This window comes from Pituophis catenifer, unplaced genomic scaffold (genome assembly GCF_029215685.1).
Source record: "Pituophis catenifer annectens isolate HBS135680 unplaced genomic scaffold, rPitCat1.0.hap2 SCAF_5, whole genome shotgun sequence".
Taxonomy (NCBI): domain Eukaryota; kingdom Metazoa; phylum Chordata; class Lepidosauria; order Squamata; family Colubridae; genus Pituophis; species Pituophis catenifer.
The window spans coordinates 97,291,074-97,315,699 of NW_027256885.1; positions in this window are offsets into that span (position 1 = coordinate 97,291,074).

The window sequence follows — 24,626 nt, forward strand, 5'->3', positions numbered from 1 at the left end:
GGGAGAAGGGGGCAGGACTGTGACCTCCCAATCTGCCTCCTTCGAAGAGGACTCCAATTGGACCCAGATCCACTCAAATGATCTGGGCCCATACATTAACCGGCCCAGCAAAGCCGCACCAACCATGACACTGCCTGAGACAACCACAGACCCTGCCACCGACGAGAGCGAGGAACAGGACGAAGAGGTCAGCCTACCTGGTCCAGATGAGGAGGATGAGCCGTCCAGTCCTGAGGGGGAAGACATGCCATCTTCACCTGACTCTTCGCCTCCAGCAACGCTTCAGAGGCCCATGATGCCCAATGCCTGGGACCGAGGGCCTCCACATCCCGGTCGTGAACAGCCAGTCAGCGAGGAACCCGCAGAGGAAAAGGGTGGTGAGTGGCAGGAGGTCAGAAGGTCAAAGCGGTCCAACAAGGGGGTCCCACCTAAGAGAATTGACATTGGGCATGTCGCATCCGTCAACAGCGTCGTGGTTACCCCAAAGACTTTCTCTGACATCCAGGAGCTGCCCATTAAAGAACAGGAGAGGTGGCAGAACACCTGCTCGCCCTATCAGACATATTTACCATCACCTGTCATTGGCTGGCAAGAAGGGGAATTGTTAGGTGTTTTGTGCCAGCCATGGCAGTCTCTTCAAAGGCCACCAGATGGGGGCAAAGAGGCACCTTTGATCCCACTGGTGGGTCAAGGGGCTCCAGCCCCTGCAGCCCCATTGGGGAGAGTTAATGGCCCTCCAGCCCCCCCACACACATGGGTAAGGGAGGGGCCAGGGGCCCCTATAAGAACCCCTACACAGGGGCTGCTCCCTGCCTTTTGCTTTTCCCTGCCCTTTTTCCCTGCTCTTGTTCTAGTCTCCTATGGGACTGAGCCATGGGCTCAATCCAGGCATGGATGCCTCCATGCCTGGGAACTTATTTTACTCCACTTTTACTTCTAAATAAAGACTTAATTTGATTGCATCCTTGCGTACTGACCTTTTCTTGGAAGCGCCCTCAACGAACCATCGTTCTTCGTGAGATCCCTCACACTTGAAGTATACAGTCAGGTCCATAAATATTGGGACATCGACACAATTCTAACATCTTTGGCTCTATACACCACCACAATGGAGTTGGAATGAAACAAACACAATGTGCGTTAACTGCAGACTGTCAGCTTTAATTTGAGGGTTTGTACATCCAACTCAGGTGAACAGTGTAGGACTTACAGCAGTTTGTATATGTGCCTCCCACTTGTTAAGGGACCAAAAGTAATGGGACAATTGGCTTCTCAGCTGTTCCATGGCCAGGTGTGTGATATTCCCTCATTACCCCAATTACAATGTGCAGATAAAAGGCCGAGAGTTCATTTCAAGTGTTCTATTTGCATTTGGAATCTGTTGCTGTCAACTCTCAAGATGAGATCCAAAGAGCTGTCACTATCAGTGAAGCAAGCCATCATTAGGCTGAAGAAACAAAACAAACCCATCAGAGAGATAGCAAGAACATTAGGCGTGGCCAAAACAACTGTTTGAAACATTCTCAAAAAGAAGGAATGCACCGGTGAGCTCAGCAACACCAAAAGACCTGGGAGACCATGGAAAACAAGTGTGGTGGATGACCGAAGAATTCTTTCCCTGGTGAAGAAAACACCCTTCACAATAGTTGGCCAGATCAAGAACACTCTCCAGGAGGTAGGTGTACGTGTGTCAAAGTCAACAGTCAAGAGAAGACTTTACCAGAGTGAATACAGAGGGTTCACCACAAGATGTAAACCATTGGTGAGCCTCAAAAACAGGAAGGCCAGATTAGAGTTTGCCAAACAACATCTAACAAAGCCTTCACAGTTCTGGAACAAGATCCTATGGACAGATGAGACCAAGATCAACTTTTACCAGAGTGATGGGAAGAGAAGAGTATGGAGAAGGAAAGGAACTGCTCATGATTCTAAGCATACCATCTCATCAGTGAAGCATGGTGGTGGTAGTGTCACGGCGTGGGCATGTATGGCTGCCAATGGAACTGGTTCTCTTGTATTTATTGATGATGTGACTGCTGACAAAAGCAGCAGGATGAATTCTGAAGTGTTTCGGGCAATATTATCTGCTCACATTCAGCCAAATGCTGCAGAACTCATTGGACGGTGCTTCACAGTGCAGATGGACAATGACCCAAAGCATACTGCAAAAGCAACCAAAGAGTTTTTGAAGGGACAGAAGTGGAATGTTATGCAATGGCCAAGTCAATCACCTGACCTGAATCCCATTGAGCATGCATTTCACTTGCTGAAGACAAAACTGAAGGGAAAATGCCCCAAGAACAAGCAGGAACTGAAGACAGTTGCAGTAGAGGCCTGGCAGAGCATCACCAGGGATGAAACCCAGCGTCTGGTGATGTCTATGTGTTCCAGACTTCAGGCTGTGATTGACTGCAAAGGATTTTCAACCAAGTATTAAGAAGGGAAAGTTTGATTTATGATTATTATTCTGTCCCATTACTTTTGGTCCCTTAACAAGTGGGAGGCACATATGCAAACTGCTGTAAATCGTACACCGTTCACCTGAGTTGGATGTACATACCCTGAAATTAAAGCTGACAGTCTGCAGTTAACGCACATTGTGTTTGTTTCATTCCAACTCCATTGTGGTGGTGAATAGAGCCAAAGATGTTAGAATTGTGTCGATGTCCCAATATTTATGGACCTGACTGTATAAGGGAGGGCTTTCCCAGCCCAAAGTGAGACACAGAGACAGGCTCACACAGACGAGGAGAGAGACAGAGACTTGCATACGCCACAGAGGCTCCAGGGCTGAAGTCACTTCAATGGGGCAAAAGAGCTGAGTCACTGCCTTGCTTCCGAGGAAGCAGACAAAGGACCGAGAACTCCCTATGCTGAGGGAAGACTCCATGAAGAGCTGATGGACTTCGCTAAGAGGAGAGCTTTTGGCTGTTGGTGTTTTCTTGTAGGCTTTGCTTTTATGTGTTTTTATTAAAACAAATAGTTTCTCAAGACTCCTCTCTCGACTTGCATGCTTTAGTGCGTTTGTGTGCGTAATTGGATCACGGTCTATTGTGCACAGAACCTCCTTCACACCTGGCGACAGGTGGCTGAGCTGGAAGACCCAAGGCGGCTTACAATGCGTTAAGCAATAGCCTTCATACTTTTGTATATTTATACAAAGTCATCTTATTGCCCCCACAATCTGGGTCCTCATTTCACCTACCTTTGAAAGGATGGAAGGCTGAGTCAACCTTGAGCCTGGTGAGATTTGAATTTGCAGTAATTGCAAGCAGCAGATGTTAATAACAGTGCTTTAGTCCACTGTACTACAGGCTCTTCCAATGTTTTAATTTTAATCCAATAATTTCTCACTTCTGGACATGTCCACCACATATAATAATACTATCCTGGTGTCTGATGGCATTTCCAACATTTAGCTGATTTATCTTTGAACATTTTTGTCAATTTTTCAGGTGGCATGTGCCATCTGTAAAACATTTTATATTGATTCTCCTTATATGCTGTGAACATTGTTAATTTATAATTCCTTTTCCATAGCTGCTGCCATTTATCTAACTCAATTGAATATCCAAATTTTTTTGCCCAAGCTATCATTGTTTCTTTTACCTGTTCTTCTATTTTAATACTAAGTAAGTGGTTATATATTTTTTAAATTATTTTTTCATCTGTTCCTGTGAGTATCTTATCCAGTTCTGTCATTTCTAAATAAAAACCATATAGTTTAGCATCTTTTTCATATCTTGTTTGTATTTGCATATGAGTATACCAGTCCATTTCAATCCCTTGTTCCTCTATTTCTTGTTTCCCTTTCAATTCCCCCTTATCTGTTAATATATCCTTGTATCCAAGAATATTTCTAATATTAATAATATTTGGGTGTATTAGCGCTTCCATTGTTGATAACCATGTTGGTATTTTCAAATAATACTTATCTCGAATCTTCTCCCACACTAGTACTAATGCATTTCCTACATAATGTCTTTGAAAATAAGTATGCATCTTGCTTCTGCCATACCATAAAAAGGCGTGCCATCCCAATTGTAAATCATGTCCTTCCAAAGTTAATAGTCTTATATTTCTTAGTCCAATCCATTCTCTCATCCATGTCAACGCTGCTGCCTGGTAGTATAGTTCTGTTGTGACTACGACTCCCGAGCCTGTCCTCATGGAGGAAGAGGACTCAGAAGGTGAGGGGGAGGAACTGACAAGGCCTCCCTCTCCAGGACCCTCCTCTCTGGCAATGCCTCAGGTTCCATCTGAAGGCCAGGAGGAACAGCCTGGGATGGGCCAGGAGGAAGGCATTTCGGAGCACCCATTGATAGAGAGTGATAATGATGAATCCTGGCTTGATCCCAGACAGCGTTGGAGGGAGAAGCGTGCGCAGCAAAGGAAGAGGTGTGGGAGGGCCAGGGATTGAGCTGAGTCACTGAGCCATGCCCCACAAGGGATAAAAGGGGGTGTGATTGCTCAGCAGGCTTTGTGACGGACAAAAGTTTAAACTCTAAAGAGTCACATCGTGAATCCTGCACTTCGGCTCAGATATATTTTGGACTAAACTCTTGTGGATAATTTGTCACTCTGGAAACGGACTGCAGATAAGGCCTCTCCTGCTTTTTGGGAGTACTAATTAGACTTGGCAGGCGTTTTACAGTTAGCTGCCAGAACTCTCGTCTGCCAGGAATTCTGGTCTGTTTATACAATAAATTATTGGCAGGCGTGTTTGATACTGCATTTGTCTGTGTGAGGACGGGGGACAGAACAAGTTCCCAATCTGGCAGTCCAAATCCTCCGCGTAATCTCGCATCTTGTAACATTTTTATGTTAATTCTCGCTTTCTTCCCTTGCCATATAAATTTCCTTGTTATTTTGTTAAGATGTTCAAAGTATGTCTTTTCCACTTTTATTGGTATTGTCTGAAATAGAAACAATAGTCTCAGTAATATATTCATCTTGATTATCTTTCCCATTATTATTTTTTTTTGTAAATATTTTTTATTTATTTTTTCAAATTTAAACATAAAAACATAACTTTCAAGAGCAAAAATCTCGATCCGGTCATAGATGGTTACCATGCTTACATTCCTTTCACAAGCTCAATTCACAATTTCCATTACATCTTTTATAAATAAACAAAAAAAGAAAAAAAAGAAGATAAAAAAGAAATTCACAACTTAAGAAAAAACCAATTTTACCTCAAATTTAACATTTTCATCTATATAAATCTATTATATCTATCCAAAATTAGTTTCAAATTCACTTTCACTCATTTTTACATCTTCATAACAATTCTAAACATATCTTTATTCTTCTTTACCTTATATCTTATGCAAATCATATCAAAATAATTTTTACAATATTCTAGCCTCTTGTTAAGTGTTTACCTTACAATTTTATCACCATTTATTCTTAGTTTCAATTCAATACCACTCCATTTTTATTATATTTTATAAAACAATATTTTGTCTAATTTTAATCCTTTGACCCTTATCCTCAAATCAGTTTACCTTAGTTTTTACACAGATTTTACATATTACACAGATTTCTCACAAAGGCATATTTTATTTACTCCAATTTCTAATATATTTTCCACTATATCTCCCTCTAATATTTAACTATCTTCCAGCTTGTTCTATTTGATTAATTCTCAGCTTGATCCCCTCCAGAACACCAACTATTTAGTTGATTTCAGAATAGTTCCTCAATCTCCTCCAACTCTCCTCCTATTTGTTTGACTGTTTCCAGCATTTTATGGGCTGATTTCCAGCATAATCTCCTCCTTAACTCCCTCCATTGTTTGGCTGATTTCCAGCATAGTCTCCTCCAACTCTCCTCCTATTTGTTTGGCTGTTTCCAGCATTTTGAAATAATTTCCAATGTATTTCCACCGAGTCTCGAACTCTTATCTAGTTGGTGTCCATCCCACACATTTTAACTGTAATATAATTATCTGTTTTATATCATTTTTCCATCCTGCTCTTTCAATTTAAATCTCAGTATATTTCATAATAGTCATCATTTCCAACTTATATTACCTTAATTCAAGACTAATCACTAGCATCTGTGTATCTTGTATTTTCAATCAATCCTTATTCATCAGTTTAACATTTGTTTGCAAATTAAGGTTAAAACGTATTACATCAAACAATACATTTTCTTAAGGTTTTCCTGCCTCAAAATATATTCTTCTTTATTATTTTTATCCCCTTGATATCATCCACTATTTTACTAGCCACCTCTTATTTTCTATTTTTATTATTTCACAACCCTTCCTGTTTTTATCCAAAAATCATATATACCTAGGCTTTTAAACTTTATCATATATACATAGACTTTTAAACTTTACATTTCAGTTAGTCACATTTAAATTTATCCACTTTAATTCTTCCTTTTCTTCCTTTTCCTCTCTGTCCAAAGTGCTCTATTTCAAGGTTCATCAGTTCAAAGTAAAGAATTTCTGTATGTCCCTTTAAAACTTTTACAATGTCTGTTCCAGGCGTAGTGCATCAGCTTCCTGTCTTTGTTAACTACGCCACACCTAGTTTTGTCAGTCTCCAAACATCCAAAATGTTCTTTCTTTCTTCTTTCTTAAAATCATCTGGGACAGAATAGGAATCTCCAAAATCTCTATATCCAATATTAATTTCAGGTAATCCAAGGTAAAAAGCCAATTAACATGTTTCTTTTCCACCCAGAAAGGGAAATCTCTTCAATCCACTTCCCTGTTTAATCACTGCAGACTCCATGGCTATTTTGTAGCCATCCATCTGTCTATCTTCATTAGCTTCATTTTCTTTTAGAGGCATTAATTCTCAGGAATATCCATTTCTCCTCTCCACTCCAGTTAAAGGCACAGTCAAATTTCAGAAATTTATTAATGCCAAATCATCCAATTTAAGTTTACTGCAACATAATTCAGTTTGGGTCTTTTACCCATTTTTTTTTTCTTTTCAATCTTTAAGCCCCGCAGTCAAGCAGCCGCTTTTAATTTTGGGGTCTTATTTTTCAATAATTCCAAATAGGTACATTATATTGCCTGGGTTGGTGTCGCTCACCCGGCTTCTTGATTTTTGCTCTTTCTTCATCTTCTTCCTCCTGCACAATCCTTGTTCCTGGTTGCCGCGGTATCAGGGCAGCTGCCATGGCTGCCGTTCCACTGCCGCCGACGTGAAGGAGAAGCCTCCGGCCCCGAGGAACCCGCCCGTTCCTCTTGGCCGCCCAAGGCGATCCTTCTTGTCCCCCTGTCCCTTCAAGACAGGGGAGGTCCGCAGACCTATCGGCAGCAGCTTAGCAGAGGGGATTTGGCAGAGCTCAGCGGAGCTCGCCATTTCCCCGTCTGTGTCCCCGCGGCGCCAACCGGAAGTCCTCCTATCTTTCCCATTATTGATAACTGTAGATTTTTCCATTTCTGTTGTGGCCCGTCAGTGACCTGTGCAGTTAGTAACTGATTCCGACAGCGAGGAGGCTGGTGTGGTGCTGCGCCAGCAGCCTGTGCAGTTGGCACTCAAGTCAGACAATGAGGAGGCTGGAGAAGATGTGGTGCCAGAGGTGGGGATTCAGCCAGGGCCTTCAGAACCTCCAGAAGCTCCCATAAGTGAAGAGGAAGAAGAGGAGGAGCCTCTTCTCAATGCACGAGCGCGCAGAGCTGCGAAAAGGCAGGAGTGGCTCCTTAGGAGGAGGTCTACTCGAGAGTAAGGCTTGGGGCTAATTGGCCACTCCCCTAGCCTATTTAAGGAAGGACAACGGCTGATGCAATTTGCAGGAAACAACTTCGTTCAAATTCCTTCATGTCTTGATTCCAGAAAACATTTGATTTGGTTCTTGTTTCTCTCTTATCAGTTTTCCTGCAAACTGCTTCTGGGCATTCTGCCAACCACAGTAAGATTATGGTTATCTGGAGGGGTGGAGCTGATGTCACGACGATACAACGGACGATCTGGGTGCTCCGAGATCGCCGTCGATATCTCCGCCGCTGAATGGTCCAGTTTGGATCTCACCATCATGTAGAGAGCCCTTTTTTCCAGTGGGTGAAGAGGCAGCCATTAAGCTGCTGAAGTTGGGACAGCTCCGGAACGGAAGAGAATGAGAGAAAGTGTGTCAGTTTGGTGAGAGAGCTTTTAATTAGGTTAATTGAAAAGAACACCCTGAGGTGAAAAGATAATTAAAATTGATGACAGAAGAAGTTAAGCGACGGAATTGAGCCTGAATCTAAGGTAGTTTTTCCTATTTTGCAATTTATTTTTATTTGAGTATTGCTTATGGAGGATTCTAATTTCTTTTAAATTGGACTGGACTGGACTGGATGGGAGATTTCCTTTTTATTTGTTTAACTGCTAAATTTTTAGTGCCTTTTTAGTTTAATACTATTTTGGCTTAGTTTTGCTATTTTTTTTCCTCTTTCCATTTTTTTTATTCTTTTTGTTTTCTTGTCTATGGGATATAGAGGGAAAGTGGAGGAAATAAGTAACACTGCCATCTAGTGGATTGGAACATTGTATTCTTTTTTTTTATTAGCAAAAGAAAGTAGCAACTGTGTTACATTTCAAGGACTCTGAGCCTGCTCATAGATAAGATAGTTAGAAGAGCATCAAAGACTGTCTGCAGGATTGTCTACTCAGGTGCTCTTTTGGGAAACTATTATTGACAGGCAGCTGAGATTCGAAATAAAAAGATTGCAGTGACTCTGGAAAGAGAGCTGTAAATACTTGGTGAGACCTATAAAAGAACTTTTGGATGTTACACAGTTGTGGACTTTTCTTTTAGATAGAAAGTTTTTTTTTATTTTCCTTTTTTTGGGTATTATTTTTTTATTGCTCCACTTCTCCCTCTTTTAATTATTTTTAACTGGATTGTGTTTTCTTTTGGAAGACTTTTAAATTTTTAAATTTTTGATATATATTTTTCTTTTTCTTTCTTTTTCTCTTTTATTCCTTTCTCCTCCTTTTTGATGGGAGATAATGTGTCCAATATCCCTTCATTTAATTAGAATAAGGCATATAAGAGCCTGAAGAAATTATTTTTTGGTTTTTTTTATTCTTTTTTTCTTCCCTTTTTTTCTTTCTTCTTCTCTTTGATTGGAGATTGTTAATTTGGTTTATATTCTTTTATTCAATTGGATTAGGGCATACAAGAGCCTGAAGATTTTGCTTTCTTTGGATCTTCCCTTTTTTTATTGTTATTTGGGATAATATCTGTCCTCCATAAAAACGGATTAAGGTATAGAAGAACCTGAAGATTTTTTGATTGGTTGAATATTTTGTAACCATTTCATAGAAATGAGTAAAAAGGCAGTGGCTATTAGTTCTTCTACATCGACTCCCTCTTCTTCACCATCAGGAGAACAACGATCAATACAGACGATGTTGCAACAGGAAAAGGAGAGGGAACGCAAGAAGGAAAAGGATGCAACAATGCAGATGATTTTGCAAGGAATACAAAACATACAATCAAAAATAGTGATTATTGAACAGAGAGCAGAAAAGATTGAACAAAGAACAGAAAAAAATGAACAAAGAACAGGAAAAACAGATGAAAAAGTGGAGAACATACAACAAATGATGAAGAAATATGAGGACAGACTTCAAAAAATCGAAGAAAAGGAAGAACAAAGAGACAAAAAATTTGAGATATGGATAGCAGACTGGATGAGGTTGAACACGATAAGAGTGGAATAGGATGGGAGATGGATAAATCAGAATTTTAGTTAGGATTTCAAAACGTAGAAGAAGAAAAGAGAGAAAACTTGGCAGAAAAACAATGATTGAAATTTTAGCAGAAGCATTAGAAATTACTAAAGAAAAGATGATGGATGGCATAGATGAGATATTTTGAGTATATACAAGATATACAATGAGAAATAAGCTACCAAGAGAAGTTCATATAAGATTCACCAAGAAATCAATTAAAATGCAAATATTGCAGATTACAAAAGAGAAAACACTGAAATACAAGGGCAAGGAAAGTGTGGTTCTGAAGCAAATACTGAGAAGAGTGAGGGAGATGAGAAGAGAATATCAATTCCTGACGAAAATATTGCTCCAGAAAGGTGTGAACTATAGATGGCTGATACCAGAAAGCCTGGTGTTTACATGGCAATTGCAAAGATTTAAAATAGACTCAATTGATAAAGCCAAAGCATTTTGTGCTGAATATCTTAGAGAGAAAGAAGTAGAATTAAGAAGGGAAGAGTCACTGATCAAACTACAAGAGGAATGTCTAGCAACGATGGAAAAGGAAGAAGGTGCAGTAGGGGACATCGTAGATATAAAGAACAATGTGAACCGAGATCTACTAGAGCAATAAACCCTTCATATGTGCTGAGGATTTTGCGCATTATCTGCACGATAAAGTCGCTCAGATTTGGGAAGGCTTGGACTCTGACTGGGTAGGTACAGGCGGGTTGTCCGAGGTCTGTCTTGAGACGGTTATCTGGGATGAGTTTGACCCTGTGACTCCCGAGGACGTGGACAGGATGCTGGGGAGGTTGAACGCAACCACATGTTTATTGGACCCGTGTCCCTCCTGGTTGGTGCTGGCTACCCGGGAGGTTACACGAGGCTGGCTCCAGAGGATTATAAATGCTTCTTTGAGTGAGGGGTTCTTGCCTCCCGCCTTGAAAGAGGCGGTGGTGAGGCCCCTCCTCAAGAAGCCCTCTCTGGACCCAGCTGTTTTAGCAAACTATCGTCCAGTTTCCAACCTTCGCTTCTTGGCGAAGGTTGTTGAGAGTGTGGTTGCGCGACAGCTCCCACAGTACCTGGATGAAACCGTCTATCTAGATCCGTTCCAGTCCGGCTTCAGGCCCGGGTACAGCACGGAAACGGCATTGGTCGCGTTGGTTGATGATCTCTGGAGGGCTCGGGACAGAGGTTGTTCCTCTGTTCTGGTCCTATTAGACCTCTCAGCGGCTTTTGATACCATCGACCATGGTATCATGCTGCGCCGGTTGGAGGGGTTGGGAGTGGGAGGCACTGTTTTACGGTGGTTCTCCTCCTATCTCTCCGACCGGTCGCAGTCTGTGTTGGCTGGAGGGCAGAGGTCGACCTCAAGGCACTTGGTCTGTGGGGTGCCACAGGGGTCGGTCCTCTCGCCTCTCCTGTTCAACATTTATGTGAAGCCGCTGGGCGAGATCATCCGTGGTTTTGGGGTGCAGTGCCATCTGTACGCTGATGACACCCAGCTGTACATCTCCACCCCAGGCCACCCCAACGATGCCCTTGAAGTGATGTCCCGGTGCCTGGAGGCAGTGCGGGCCTGGATGGGGAGGAACAGGCTCCGACTCAATCCCTCCAAGACTGAGTGGCTGTGGCTGCCGGCGTCCCGATATAGTCAGCTGGTGCCATCGCTGACTATTGGGGGCGAGACATTGGCCCCCACGGAGAGGGCGCGTAACTTGGGTGTCCTCCTGGACGCACGGCTGTCTTTAGAAGAACATTTGACGGCCGTGGCCAGGGGGGCTTTCTATCAGGTTCGCCTGATACGCCAGTTGCGCCCCTTTCTGGATCGGGACTCCCTATGCACGGTCACTCATGCCCTCGTTACTTCCCGCCTCGACTACTGCAACGCTCTCTACATGGGGCTCCCCTTGAGGAGCACTCGGAGGCTCCAACTGGTGCAGAATGCGGCCGTGCGGGTACTTATGGGGGCGACATGGCGCTCCCACGTGACACCTCTCCTGCGCGAGCTGCATTGGCTTCCGGTGGTCTTCCGAGTGCGCTTCAAGGTGTTGGTTCTCATCTTCAAAGCGCTCCATGGCTTAGGACCCAGCTATTTACGAGACCACCTTCTGCCTCCGATAACCTCCCACCGGCCAACACGCTCCCACAGAGAGGGTCTCCTCAGGGTGCCGTCTGTCAGGCAATGTCGGCTGGCGACCCCCCGGGGAAGAGCCTTCTCTGTGGGGGCACCCGCCCTCTGGAATGAGCTACCCCCAGGGATACGACTAATCCCGGACCTCCGGACCTTCCGCCGGGCCCTGAAAACTTTTTTATTTCAGCAAGCCGGGCTGGGTTAAAAATTTTTAATTGGGTGAATTTTATGGATAACGGGGTTTTAAATTGGGAAGCCTAAGACAATTTAATTCTGTTTTAATGTATTTTAATATTCGTATTGTGTGTTTTTAATTCTGGCTGTTCACCGCCCCGAGTCCTTCGGGAGAGGGGGCGGTATAAAAATTTAATTAATAAATAAATAAATAAATAAATAAATAAATAAATAAATATAAAATATGAATATGAAAGAGAAAAAATTGATTACAATGAACATAAATGGACTTAATATAGCAATTAAACAAATAAAGGTATTCTCAGGAATGTGTCCTTCTGTAGGAGATAAGTTACACGTATTAGTAGATAACCGTGGTTTGTGAGGATACATTCTATGAAACCGTCGAATCAGTCGGTTTGCTTTTACATTACTATGCGGTATCCAAGAAGCCTCTTCTACTGGATAACCCTTCCATTTAACAAGGTAAGAGAGGACCCCCCTTGTCCATCTAGAATCTAGGACTTCATCAATCTTGTAATGGCCCTTCGTGACCGGACCAGGACGGTCGAATACTTGGATATGTTTGGCGGGTTTGAGAAGACTACTATGAAATATGGGGTGGATCTTCCCCAATAACGGAGGTAACTTTAGTACTACAGTCACAGGATTTATTATTCGTATCACCGGAAACGGGCTCAGATATTTCGGTCCCAGTTTCCTACTAGGAAGCCTTAATTTGATGTATTTGGTAGAGAGAAATACCATGTCCCCTACCTTGAATGGTTGAAACGGTGCTCATTTCTTATTCGCCTGGCTTTTATATGCGAGAGTTGCTTTATCTAATGCCTCTCTGACCTGGGGCCATACCGTATTCATCTTATCGGCCCACTCATGGGGCATTGGCGATGTTGTTGGTGGTTGATCTAACTCGGGTATTGCTACGAAGTCTCGTCCCATTGTCACCCGAAAAGGAGTGAGACCCGTACTGCTATGAACTGCATTGTTATAGGCGACCTCCGCAAAAGGTAGCAGTGAAGACCAATCGGTTTGTTGATATGAAACATAGCAACGAAGGTATCGCTCTATCATTGCATTTGCTCTCTCTGCAGCCCTATTGGTACTAGGGTGGAATGCCGAACTGAGGCCTTGCGTTGATCCAATAGCCGAGAGGAAGTTCCTCCAAAAGCGGGCTGTACATTGCACCCCTCTATCAGAAATAATACGACGGGGTACCCCGTGTAACCTATAAATGTGTTGTATAAATAGCTTAGATAGCTTACGAGCTGAGGGTAATCCTCGGCACGGAATGAAATGAGCTTGTTTAGAAAATAAATTGATAATAGTCCAAATAACCGTGTTCCCATTGCTGTCTGGCAAATTGACTATAAAGTCCATCCCTATCTCCTCCCACGGTTGGGTAGGTGTGGCTACAGTCTGTAGTACTCCCAAAGGTTTTCCAGGGCGGGATTTGGCCTTGGCGCATATGGAAAAGTCTTGTGTGTTTGTTTCTATATCTTTCCTCATATGTGGCCACCAAAACTGATGCCATGTTAAATGCAGGGTTTTAAGGAAACCGTAATGCCCAGCCGATTTATTATCATGGCATCGGTGTAACACCAGGCCCCGGACCCCTTCCGGTACATACATTTTGTCCCCTTTCCATGAAAACTCGTCCCTATGCATGAACAGGTGTTTGTTTTCCTTAAACCAGCTATCAGTGTTTAACTCCCTTTGCACCTGCTCTTTCCAGTCTATTGTAGTCTCTGTGGTTACGGCTGCTGCAGTCCTACCACCGTTGGGCACCATAGCTTGCACTATCTCATCCCGTTTGCTCTGGAATTGAGGCATCCGAGAGAGAGCATCGGCCAGGAAGTTCTTGCCACTGGGCATGTGTTTAAGCGTGAACCGGAAACGCTGAAAATAATGTGTCCACCGGACTTGTTTAGGAGACAGTCGTCTGGGAGTTTGTAATGCTATAAGGTTGCGGTGATCCGTCCACACCTCAAATGGTACCTGTGCTCCTTCCAAAAGATGCCTCCAGGTGAGAAGAGCCCAACGAACAGCAAACGCCTCCTTTTCCCAGATAGCCCAACCCCTTTCCGTGGGACTGAATTTTTTGGAGGTGTACGCACACGGGTGTAACTGACCTTGGACATCGGTTTGTAACAACACGGCCCCTACTGCAACGTCACTTGCATCCACTTGTACTATGAATGGTTTCGATTGATCAGGATGTTGTAGTACGGGTGCCTCAGCAAAACAACGTTTCAGGGTTTCAAAAGCTGTTTGGCACTCCATCGTCCAATCCAAGCACCGTCCAGGTCGCGGAGGCCCCTCCCCTTTTGTGTGTAGCAGGTTTGTTAATGGCAAAGCAATATGTGCAAATGTTGGGATGAACTGACGATAGAAGTTGGCGAACCCAAGGAAGCTTTGTAACTGTTTCCTTGTTGTAGGGGCCAGCCATTCCAACACAGTATTTACTTTTGTCGGATCCATCGCTATACCATCCTTGGATATCCTATATCCAAGATAGTCTAGTTCTGTGCGATGGAATTTGCACTTGGACACCTTAACATACAGGCGGACTTTTAACAACCGTTCCAATACCTGACGGACTAAACTAATATGTTCCTCCATAGACTCGGTGTATATTAAGATATCGTCTAGATACACTGGAACCCCTTGGTATAGATAATCATGTAATACCTCATTAATCAATTGCATAAAGACTGCGGGAGCGCCCTGCAAGCCAAACGGCATAACACAAAACTTATAACTGCCCAACGGGCAGTTAAAGGTGGTTTTCCACTCGTCTCCTTGTTTTACACGTACCCTATAGTAGGCCTCCTGTAAGTCCAATTTTGTAAAATACTTTCCGGTCGCTAATGCAGCTAACAGGACCTTCATTAAGGGTAACGGGTATAATGGTTCTACGCTTACTGCGTTCAAACCTCGATAGTCCACACATAAACGAAGCCCTCCATCCTTTTTCTCATGGAACAACACCGGAGCGGCCATACGTGACCGACTAGGTTGTATAAACCCACGGGCTAGGTTTTTGTCAATGTATTTACGTAATTCTTCCACCTCACGTGGGGTCATGGCATACATGCGTGGTTTTGGCAGCTTTACCCCAGGTATTAGTTCAATAGCGCAGTCAGTGGGACGGTGTGGTGGTAACGTATCACATTCCCCTTCATCAAACACTGCCACTAGATCTGCATATACTGCTGGTACTCCAACGGGACATATATCGCTATCCAGCCCCAACGAAACTCCTTGCTCTTTCTGAACCTTCTGTGAGCTGCCCGGATCTGGTCCTATCGACAGACGGAGTTTCCTGAAACCCCCCTCCCACCAGATCATGGGCTTCCATTTATCCAACCAAGCCAGTCCCAAAATCACGGGTTCGATCATTGTGTCCACCACCACAAACCGTATGTTTTCCCAGTGAGCTCCTAACTCCATTTTTACTAATTCTGTCACTTGGGTTGCTGGGGCTCCCCCTAAGGTAGATCCATCCATCTGTTCGAATATTATTGGGGTTTTTAATGACCATAACCGGATACCCAAATGGGTGGCTACAGTTCACCTCATCAAACACCTTGTACACCCAGAATCAATAAGGGCTTCATGCTGTACTCGTGTTGGCCCCTGTAATGGTGTCAGGGTTATGGGTATGAGGAAGGGACGGATGGGCTCACTTACCATTGGGTCATTGGTGTCCTCTTCCTCATCACTATCAGCTAGCACCACAGGAACTATCCCAGGATGTACAGCAGGACCCGGTTCCTTTGTTGTGGTTTCATTGGGGCTCTGTCCTGGTTGCGATAGACCTCTGGTCTTTTCCGGGGTTGGTCGCCCACGGGACTTTCCACTAGCTGTCAGGGCGTTCGGTCCAGGTGGGTGAGCCGGTGGTAGCGGGCATTCCAGAGCCCTATGGACAGGTTGATTACACCGGAAACAGCGTAACAGCCGCCGTGTGGAATCAGCTACTCAAGGATCAGGCTCCCTTCGCCCCACTGCTCTGACAGGACCCAGCTGGTCTGGTTGGCGTCGGATGGGGATCGTACTCACACCTCCCCTAACCCGGAACTCTCTTAGTCCCATGTCCAGGTCAATAGCTGCTTTACACCACTCAGACAAACGGGGTGGCATGCCCCGATATACACAGACTTGCCTTAGGTCACGATCCAGTCCAAGATGGAATTGATGAACAAGCATGCATTCGGGCCAACCCCTAACTCTCCCCGCTAGCCGACGAAACTCTTTTACGTATTCCTTTGCCGAACGGCCCCGTTGTTTCAGGGCCACAAGCTCCCCCTCAGCTACTTGTGTTTGTGTGTCATCTTCAAATCGTACCCTGAAGCCTTCCAGGAATAAGCCAACATCAGTGAGCTCTCGAGCATGGTCGTTATGCAAGTCCGCTACCCAATCCGCAGCTTCACCTGTTAAAGTCATTGTAATGGCCACTACCATGGACCACTGAGTTGGATATAAACGCCCATATAAATCAATATAACTGAGTACCTGGCTCAGGAACAGGGCTACACGGTCTGGGTTGCCATCAAACGTGGTCTGCAAGGGGGGTGGTCCCCAGACTGGTTGGGGTCCCCATACCCCAGGCTGTCCAGCCGGTACTGGAGGATAAGCTATCTGTCCCGAGACCTGACTTGGCCCCTGCCCCGGAGGGGGGCGAAGCGACCCAGACACTGTCCCTGTAGCCATGCCCGCCAATGATCCAAGCGATTGGGTTGCAGCATATTGTGTGGCCGGTGGTCGGGGATTGCTTTGGGAGGGGCCCACCTGTAATTTGGGGCTAGCCAGGCGGAACCGGGTCTCTGTCCCTGCGGAGGATGTTGGCCAGCCAGGGTTAGGTTCCGTCCCCATCATCCACGGTTGCCACGATTGTGCATCCCGGAAGCTGGCTTCACCAAAACGCTCCCAAAGGACTTCTATGGTGGAGTGGCCCAAACCCGTTGAATAGCTCCACTCCCCGTCATCGTCTTCCACCCAGCGCCGTTCTCTCCAGCAGTGGAAACGTTCGCTGTAAGGGGGCGACACTTGGTCCTTCGGGGCCCCTGCCAGAGCAGCCAAGGCGGGGCTCTGCCACCACTCTCCTAGCAATGCCGGGGTGCCCCCCCCTTGCTGCAACAGCATCCTTACCATCCTCTCCCTGACTGCGGCTTTGACAGCGTTCTTTCGGACGAACCAAGGGCTGAGCTTCAGCCGGGCTTTCCTCAGCTGCAGGCAGCCCCTCCTCCTCCGAGGGTGGCGTTGCAACAGTCGTATCCACTCCCTCTGCCATTCCGTAGGCTTGCAAAGGGAAGCGCCGATTTCCTATCAGGAATGCCGTGCGAGACGCAATCAAAACACAGCTACAGCCTTATTCAGCTCTTTTGGCACGCTGGTTTATTCGCATCCGCATCCGGCTACACACTGTGATTCGTAAACACGATTGAAATCGGCGCTACGTTACACCAAGAATGGGGCGTTTATATAGCCCATCTTTCCATTAACTCATTAGGACCAGGCCCTTGTTTGTTACCATGCCCCTCTTTTAGGGGCGTAGACCGCGCCCTTGTTTATTACCACGCCCCTCTTTTAGGGGCATAATTGGTCTTCAGCGTGTTCTGGAAGGTGCTGCTGCTGTGTCCTCCGGAATGGTCCTAATCCTGTCGCACCAGATACCACCACCCCACACCCCGCATACGGCCACCTTCACCCAGTGCCACCACCACCAAGTATGTATATGTCCCTCGATGCTTTCAGCATGCGTTAGTGATGTCGAGCAGGTTGCTAGGCTCGACAGGTATTTCATAAATTAGAGAAATTAAAGTTGGATATAATTTGCTTACAAGAAGTGCATATTAAAAAACAACATGAACAAATCCTGGTACAGCCAAAATTAGGGAAATTATTTGCTTCATTGCTGCAATGTAAGAAAAGAGGAGTCGTTTTATATATTAGAGACACAATACCAGCGGAGAAAATCTATACAGATGAAGAGGGAAGAATTCTGATGGTGGAAATAATAGATAATAACAGGAAAATACTCTTAATAGCAATATATGCTCCAAATGACAATCAAGAAGATTTTTATAGAAAATTACATATGAAATTAATTGAATTGGAGTATGATAATATTTGCATGATGGGAGACTTTAATGACATAGTAGATGAGAAAATGGACTATAATACACAGAAGGTAGTAAAGCAAAGTAGAAAAATTCTGCCAAAATCTTTTTTTAAGATGATAGAGGAAACAAATTTAAAAGATGCATGGAGAGAAAGGAATGCAAAAAGTAGACAATATACTTTTTATTCTAACAGACATTCATCATGGTCTAGAATAGATATGATATGGATGACAATGGAATTGATTTCTAATATAGAAGAAATTGACATAGAAGCAAATACCTGGGCAGACCATAATCCAATGACAGTGAGATGGAAAGGACATTCAATTGGCAAACTGGGAGAAATTGTGGAAACAGAACATCAAAATGACAAGAGCCACATCCTATAAAGAAAATCTCATAAAAATGTTTTACAGATGGCACTTAGCACCAGCCAGATTAGCCAAAATATACCCGAACGCCTCCCCACACTGTTGGAAGTGCAAAACAAAAAAGGGGACGTAGTACCATGCCTGGTGGAAATGTACAAAGGCCCACAAATATTGGAAGGACATAAAGGAAATTATTGAAGAAATAATAAATCAACAAGTAGAGATGGAAAGGACAAAGGAGAAGGTCTAGATGGACTGTAGGAGTCTGCATACGTGCAGGAATTTTCCTATCTTGGACGGCAAACCTCAGATAAGGAGAGTTACGTGCATAGTAGCAGGCCAGGAAATGGCAGTAGGAAAACATTTACTATAAATCTATAGATAAGAGTAGCAAGAGAAGAGGAAGTGGGATATATGTTAGACTTTAACTATAGATAAACATTATAAGTGCTTAAGCAAGCAGTAAAGGTTAACCAAGGATCTTATGATTTTAGTTGCTTGGAAGACTTTTGTGAACCAATAAGATGCTGACAAGTACTCTGTGGCTGAATGTAACAAACTATATAATGTCACTCGGCAAAGAAATAAACACCACATATATCCTCAACCTTTCTGTGTGTGGTCATTCAACAAGTGGCGCTTGAAAAGGGACCCCTACTTCGTCCGGCAAGGACTTGGTGCACCGACAGCCCTCATGGTTTCTTCAACCTTTTAAAGGTTTCTGTTAGTATGGGGTCTTTGCTTTCTGAGGAACAAAAACAGCATGCTGAAGAATTAAGCTATTTAAAAATCATACTGATGTATCACAATGCAGTCTCTTACGGCTGGTCCAGGAGATTGCGAATCAGTGTTTATGGTATCCTGAAAAGGGGTCTTTAAAATTATCTGATTGGGAAAAAATTGGGAAAGTTTTACATACTGAACCACGAGCTAAGGTAGAGATTTTGCATGTATGGCATTTATGTTGATATGCAGTGGAAAAATTTGGAATTGCTGAACTGTCTCTTTTAACTCCTCCACCTCCACGTTACTCCAATGCTGTTGTCTGCCCTCCTTCCTCTCCAGAATATGTGACTTTTCTCCCTTCAGCTCCTACTGATACAGGTCAGACTTCCAAAAATACTGAATCTGTTGTCCAATCTTCTTTTCAAAAAATGGTGGAATCCTGCAAACGGGATTCCTCCATGCCTGGGGCAGAACTTGCTGAATTGTTGCCTGTATGTCCTGTACAATATCATCAGGGCCAGGGCCAATTGGCGGGACAGCAGATAGCGGAATGGGAAGGGTTACCTTATCAAATTTTAAGAGAACTAAAAAAGGCTATCACTGATTATGGTATTAGTGGCAATTTCTCCAGAGGCTTGGTAGAAGGGATAAAAAATGGATATACTATGATTCCTGAGGATTGGAAGCAAGTTTTCCGAATGATTTTGACTTCAATGCAATATGTTGTTTGGGAAAGTGAATTTATGAGACATGCTCAAGCCGCTGCTCTGGGAGGTGGGGGAGCATACATGGTAGAACAACTTTTTGGCTCAGGTCAATTTGCTACAATTCCTGCCCAAACTGTGCTTCCTCCAACTATGTTAACCATAGTATCTGAATGTGCATTTTGTGCTTTTCTGAAGGTACCGCAGGCTGGGGAACCACAAGCAAATTTTTCCAATATTAGACAGGGGGCTAGTGAGCCCTATGCTGATTTTGTAGAGAGATTGTCTAAAGCTATTCGTCAGCAATTTGATCATCAGGAAGCGGCAGGGGAACTTCTTCGGCAATTGGCTATTGAAAATGCCAATGCTGATTGTAAATGAGCCTTGCAGCCATTAAAAGCTACGGATCGCTACACTCTAGCTGATATGTTGTGGGTTTGCCAGGATATTGGTTCTCAAGCTTATAAGATGCACCTTTTAGCTGCTGCTATACAAAAAGGGCAACATCCTGCTGGCAATTGCTTTAAATGTGGTAAACCTGGTCATTTTCAAAAGGATTGCCGTTCTGCCCCTACTACTCCTCAAAATCGCCCTTCTAAAAAATGCCCAATTTGTAAAAAAGGATTTCATTGGGCTAACCAGTGCCGTTTTCGGTCGGGAAATTTGCCGATGGGTGCGGCACCCACCCAGAGCCAAAAGAGTGCCTTTCCCGTAGTCATGTCTCCCACTCCAGCCTCTCTTCCGCAGCCCCAGCCCCAGCCGGTAGCACTGGGCTCGATTTAATAACTCAGGAATCAGTGGAATTTAAATTTCCTTTGGAGGTTAAATTGATTCCTTCTCAATATAAGGGCCCTCTTCCCTCTGGTTTAGTGGGCCTTATCTTGCCTCGATCTTCAGCTCATAAAAAGGGGTGCTTTGTAGTCCCTGGTGTTATTGATTCTGATTACACTGGAACTCTTTTTATTCAGGCTTGGGTGAACCTTCCTCAAACTCTTCCTGCTCAATCCTCTATTGCTCAATTACTTTTGCTTCCCTATCAAGTCCCGTGTTCTGGCACAGGGGCACGTGGGGATGCTGGTTTTGGTTCTACCTCTCCTTCTGTGGCTTTACTTCAGTCTGTTACTTCCTTTCATCCTTTGTTAACTCTCTATTTGAATAAGCAACCTTTTCAAGGGTTGCTTGATACTGGAGCCGATGTTACTGTTATTTCATCTTTACAGTGGCCTGTACAATGGCCTAAGAAAGCAGTTTCTTCTTTATGGGGTTCCACTGCAGCCTGGCATAGTGTGCATGATATTCAATTCTCCACAGCAGCCAGTAAGTCCTTTGCCCTGCAACCTTATATTTTGGATATTCATACTAATATTTGGGGTTGGGATCTTCTTTCTTTTTTAAATGCTCAATTGATTTTGGATGATGGCTCTTCCCCTTAAATGGCTCTGTACCGCCCCCGTGTGGGTGGAGCAGTGGCCCCTTTCAGTGGAAAAATTATCTGCTTTACAGCAACTTGTTCAGGAACAATTAGCTGCTGGTCATATTGAACCCTCTACTAGCCCCTGGAATACTCCTGCTTTTGTTATTAAAAAGAAAAGTGGGAAATGGAGATTATTGCACGATTTGCAGAACATCAATAAGTGTATTCAGCCAATGGGTCCTTTGCAATGTGGTCTTCCTTTTCTTTTTTTTAAAAAAATAATCTTTATTTACATTTCAGTTAAAAAGAAAAAACAACACAACATAAAGTGACACACAAAAAACAATACAACAATAAACATACGTACTTCCATATAGTACCTTAATGAACAAATATTCGGTACTATAACTCTAAATTATATTCCGGAGAAGACAGAACAGTTTATATACCTTAATACATCAATTAGGTCTATCCGACCACACTTATCCTATATAATATAAATTTCTCATTAAATACCATTCCTCATCTAATGTGGGTTATAATTTCCTCTTTTCTAACCATTTATAGAATTTGTCCCAAGCTAAACCTACTTGTGTTTGCTCTCTATCCTGTAATTTTTTAGTTAGCATATCTGCTTCCACACATTCTAAAAAATTTTTAATAATAGCCTCCTCTGTTGGGATATTTTGATTTTTCCAGAGTTGAGCATACGTCAGTCGCGCCGCTGTAATGATATGTAGTGCCAAATACCATAAGTCCCTTTTTATATTTTCCGGCTTAGCACCGAGCAGGCATGTCTCTGGTCGCCAATCGATTTTTAACATTAAGATCTCATTGAGCCATTTTTTTATTTTCCCCCAAAATATCACTGCTTTCGGACATGTCCACCACTGGTGGTAATAGGTGCCATGTTCCCATCCGCATTTCCAACAATCCGCCGACTGCCCAGAGAACATTTTAGCTAGTCTATTGGGAGGCAGGTGCCACCTATATATCATTTTATAGATATTTTCTTTATAGGCCATGGATACTACTAATTTCATATTATCCCACCAAATCTCTTGCCATTTATCTAAGTGTATTGGATACCCAAATTTTTTCCCCCAAGCGATCATGGAATCTTTGACTATTTCCTCACCTATCTCTATTTTCATGAGCAGTTTATAAGTTTTTGAAATCATGCCTTTTTCTTGGCCCATCAAGATTTTATCTAGCTCTTGTAGTTCGCCATCAATACCTCTTCCATCTCTATCCTTTTGGTATTTAGACTGAATTTGCAGGTAACTCCACCAATCCATTTGTACTCCTTGAGAGGTTAATTCCTGTTTAGACTTTAATCTCCCTTGTATGTTCAGCAAGTCTTTATATGTTAATTTTTTAGCCACGTTGTAAAGATTGGGATATGTCACTGCTTCTAAAGGTGCTAACCAACAAGGCGTTTTAATGTAATATTTTTTACTGACTTTTTCCCAATTTCGGATTAAAATCTTTCTTATATAATGTCGGGTAAACCATTTACTCTGTGGGGTATTCTCATGCCAGAGTGCCTTATGCCAACCCTGTTGTATGTCAAAACCTTCTATTTTAAGGAGACGATTATTAGATAAAGTAATCCATTCTTTTACCCAAGTTAATAAAGCAGCTGAGTAATAATTCTCCCAACATGGTAGTCCTAAGCCTCCTCTTTCTCTTACTTCTTGCGTCATCTTTCTTTTAATCTGCGGTTTCTTCCCCTGCCAGACAAATTTCGATATTATTTGATTCAACTCCGTAAAAAATTTTTTAGATAAACTCACTGGAGCAGTCTGAAATAAAAAGTTAAATGTCGGTAAAACATAGGATTTCACTGTTGTTACTCGTCCTAGTAGTGAGAGTTGTATTTTACCCCATCTATCTAAATCTTTTTTGATTTGAATTAGTAATTTATTGTAATTGTCCTCCTGTATACTCGAACATCTGCCAGTTAGCCAAATTCCCAAGTATTTAACTTTATTAACTACTTTTAGTCCAGTTACCTCCTGTAGACCTCTCTTAGATTCTTCTAGGATATTCTTAGTTAATATATTTGTTTTATTTTTATTAATTAATAACCCTGCTACCGCCCCAAATTCTTCAATTGTCTCTAATAAGTATAAACAAGATTCTGTGGGCTCTTCCAGGATAAAAACCATATCATCAGCAAAGGCCTGGGTTTTGTATACCTGTTGTCCAATTCTAAGGCCTTTAATTTTTTCTTCATTCCTTATTTTACATAATAAAGTTTCTAATGATAAGATGAAAAGTAAGGGAGATAGGGGACATCCCTGTCTTGTGCCTTTGCCAATAGGAAATTCTTCCGTCAAGTCCCCATTTATCAATAATCTGGCCATTTGTTTAGAATAGATGGCTTTAATCGCATTTGTAAACCTCTGCCCAAAGCCCATATATTCTAGTTGTAATATTATAAAGTCCCAATTAACTCTATCGAATGCCTTCATGGCATCTATAAAGACTAATGCGACCTGTTTGCCTGGGTGTTCTTCATAGTATTCCAATATATTTAACATATATCTCATATTATCCCGTAATTGTCGTGATGATAGGAATCCATTTTGGTCCATATGTATGAATTCATTCAGAAACCCTTTTAATCTGTTTGCTAAAATTGTGGTAAAAATTTTGTAGTCTGAATTCAGAAGGGAAATTGGTCTATAATTTTTAATAGCTAATGAGGGGGGATCGTCCTTAGGAATCAAACTAATATTTGCCTCTCTCCATGAATGGGGAATTTCCGCTTTTCCCACTACTTCATTAAATAGATCCTTCATATGCTCTCCCATAACCTCAAACATTGTTTTGTATAGTTCCGCTGGAAGTCCATCTGTGCCAGGCGTTTTTAGATTCCCCTGTTTCTTTACTGCTTTTTCAATCTCCATTAAGGTAATTTCCTCCTCTAGTATCTCTTTCGTTAAATTAGATATCTTGGGTAAGTCCGAATTCTCTATATAATTTTTTATTGCACCTAATGAAATCTCCTCCGTTTTGTAAAGTTCTTTGTAGAAGTCCACTGCAATTTTTTCTTTTCCTTTTTTATCTTTTAATAAATTCCCTTCCTTGTCTTCTAATTGGTCGATTCGTCTAATCTGTTTTTATTTTTTTAATCTGAATGTAATTTATTAGCTGATTCAAAGTGTTTTTGTTTTGCTATCTTTATATTATCTTTCAATTTATCCAGTTCCAGGAGATTAAGCTGATGTCTTAGTAGTATTATCTGTTCTTTTGCCCCTGCAGAAAGTGGGTTATCTTGTAA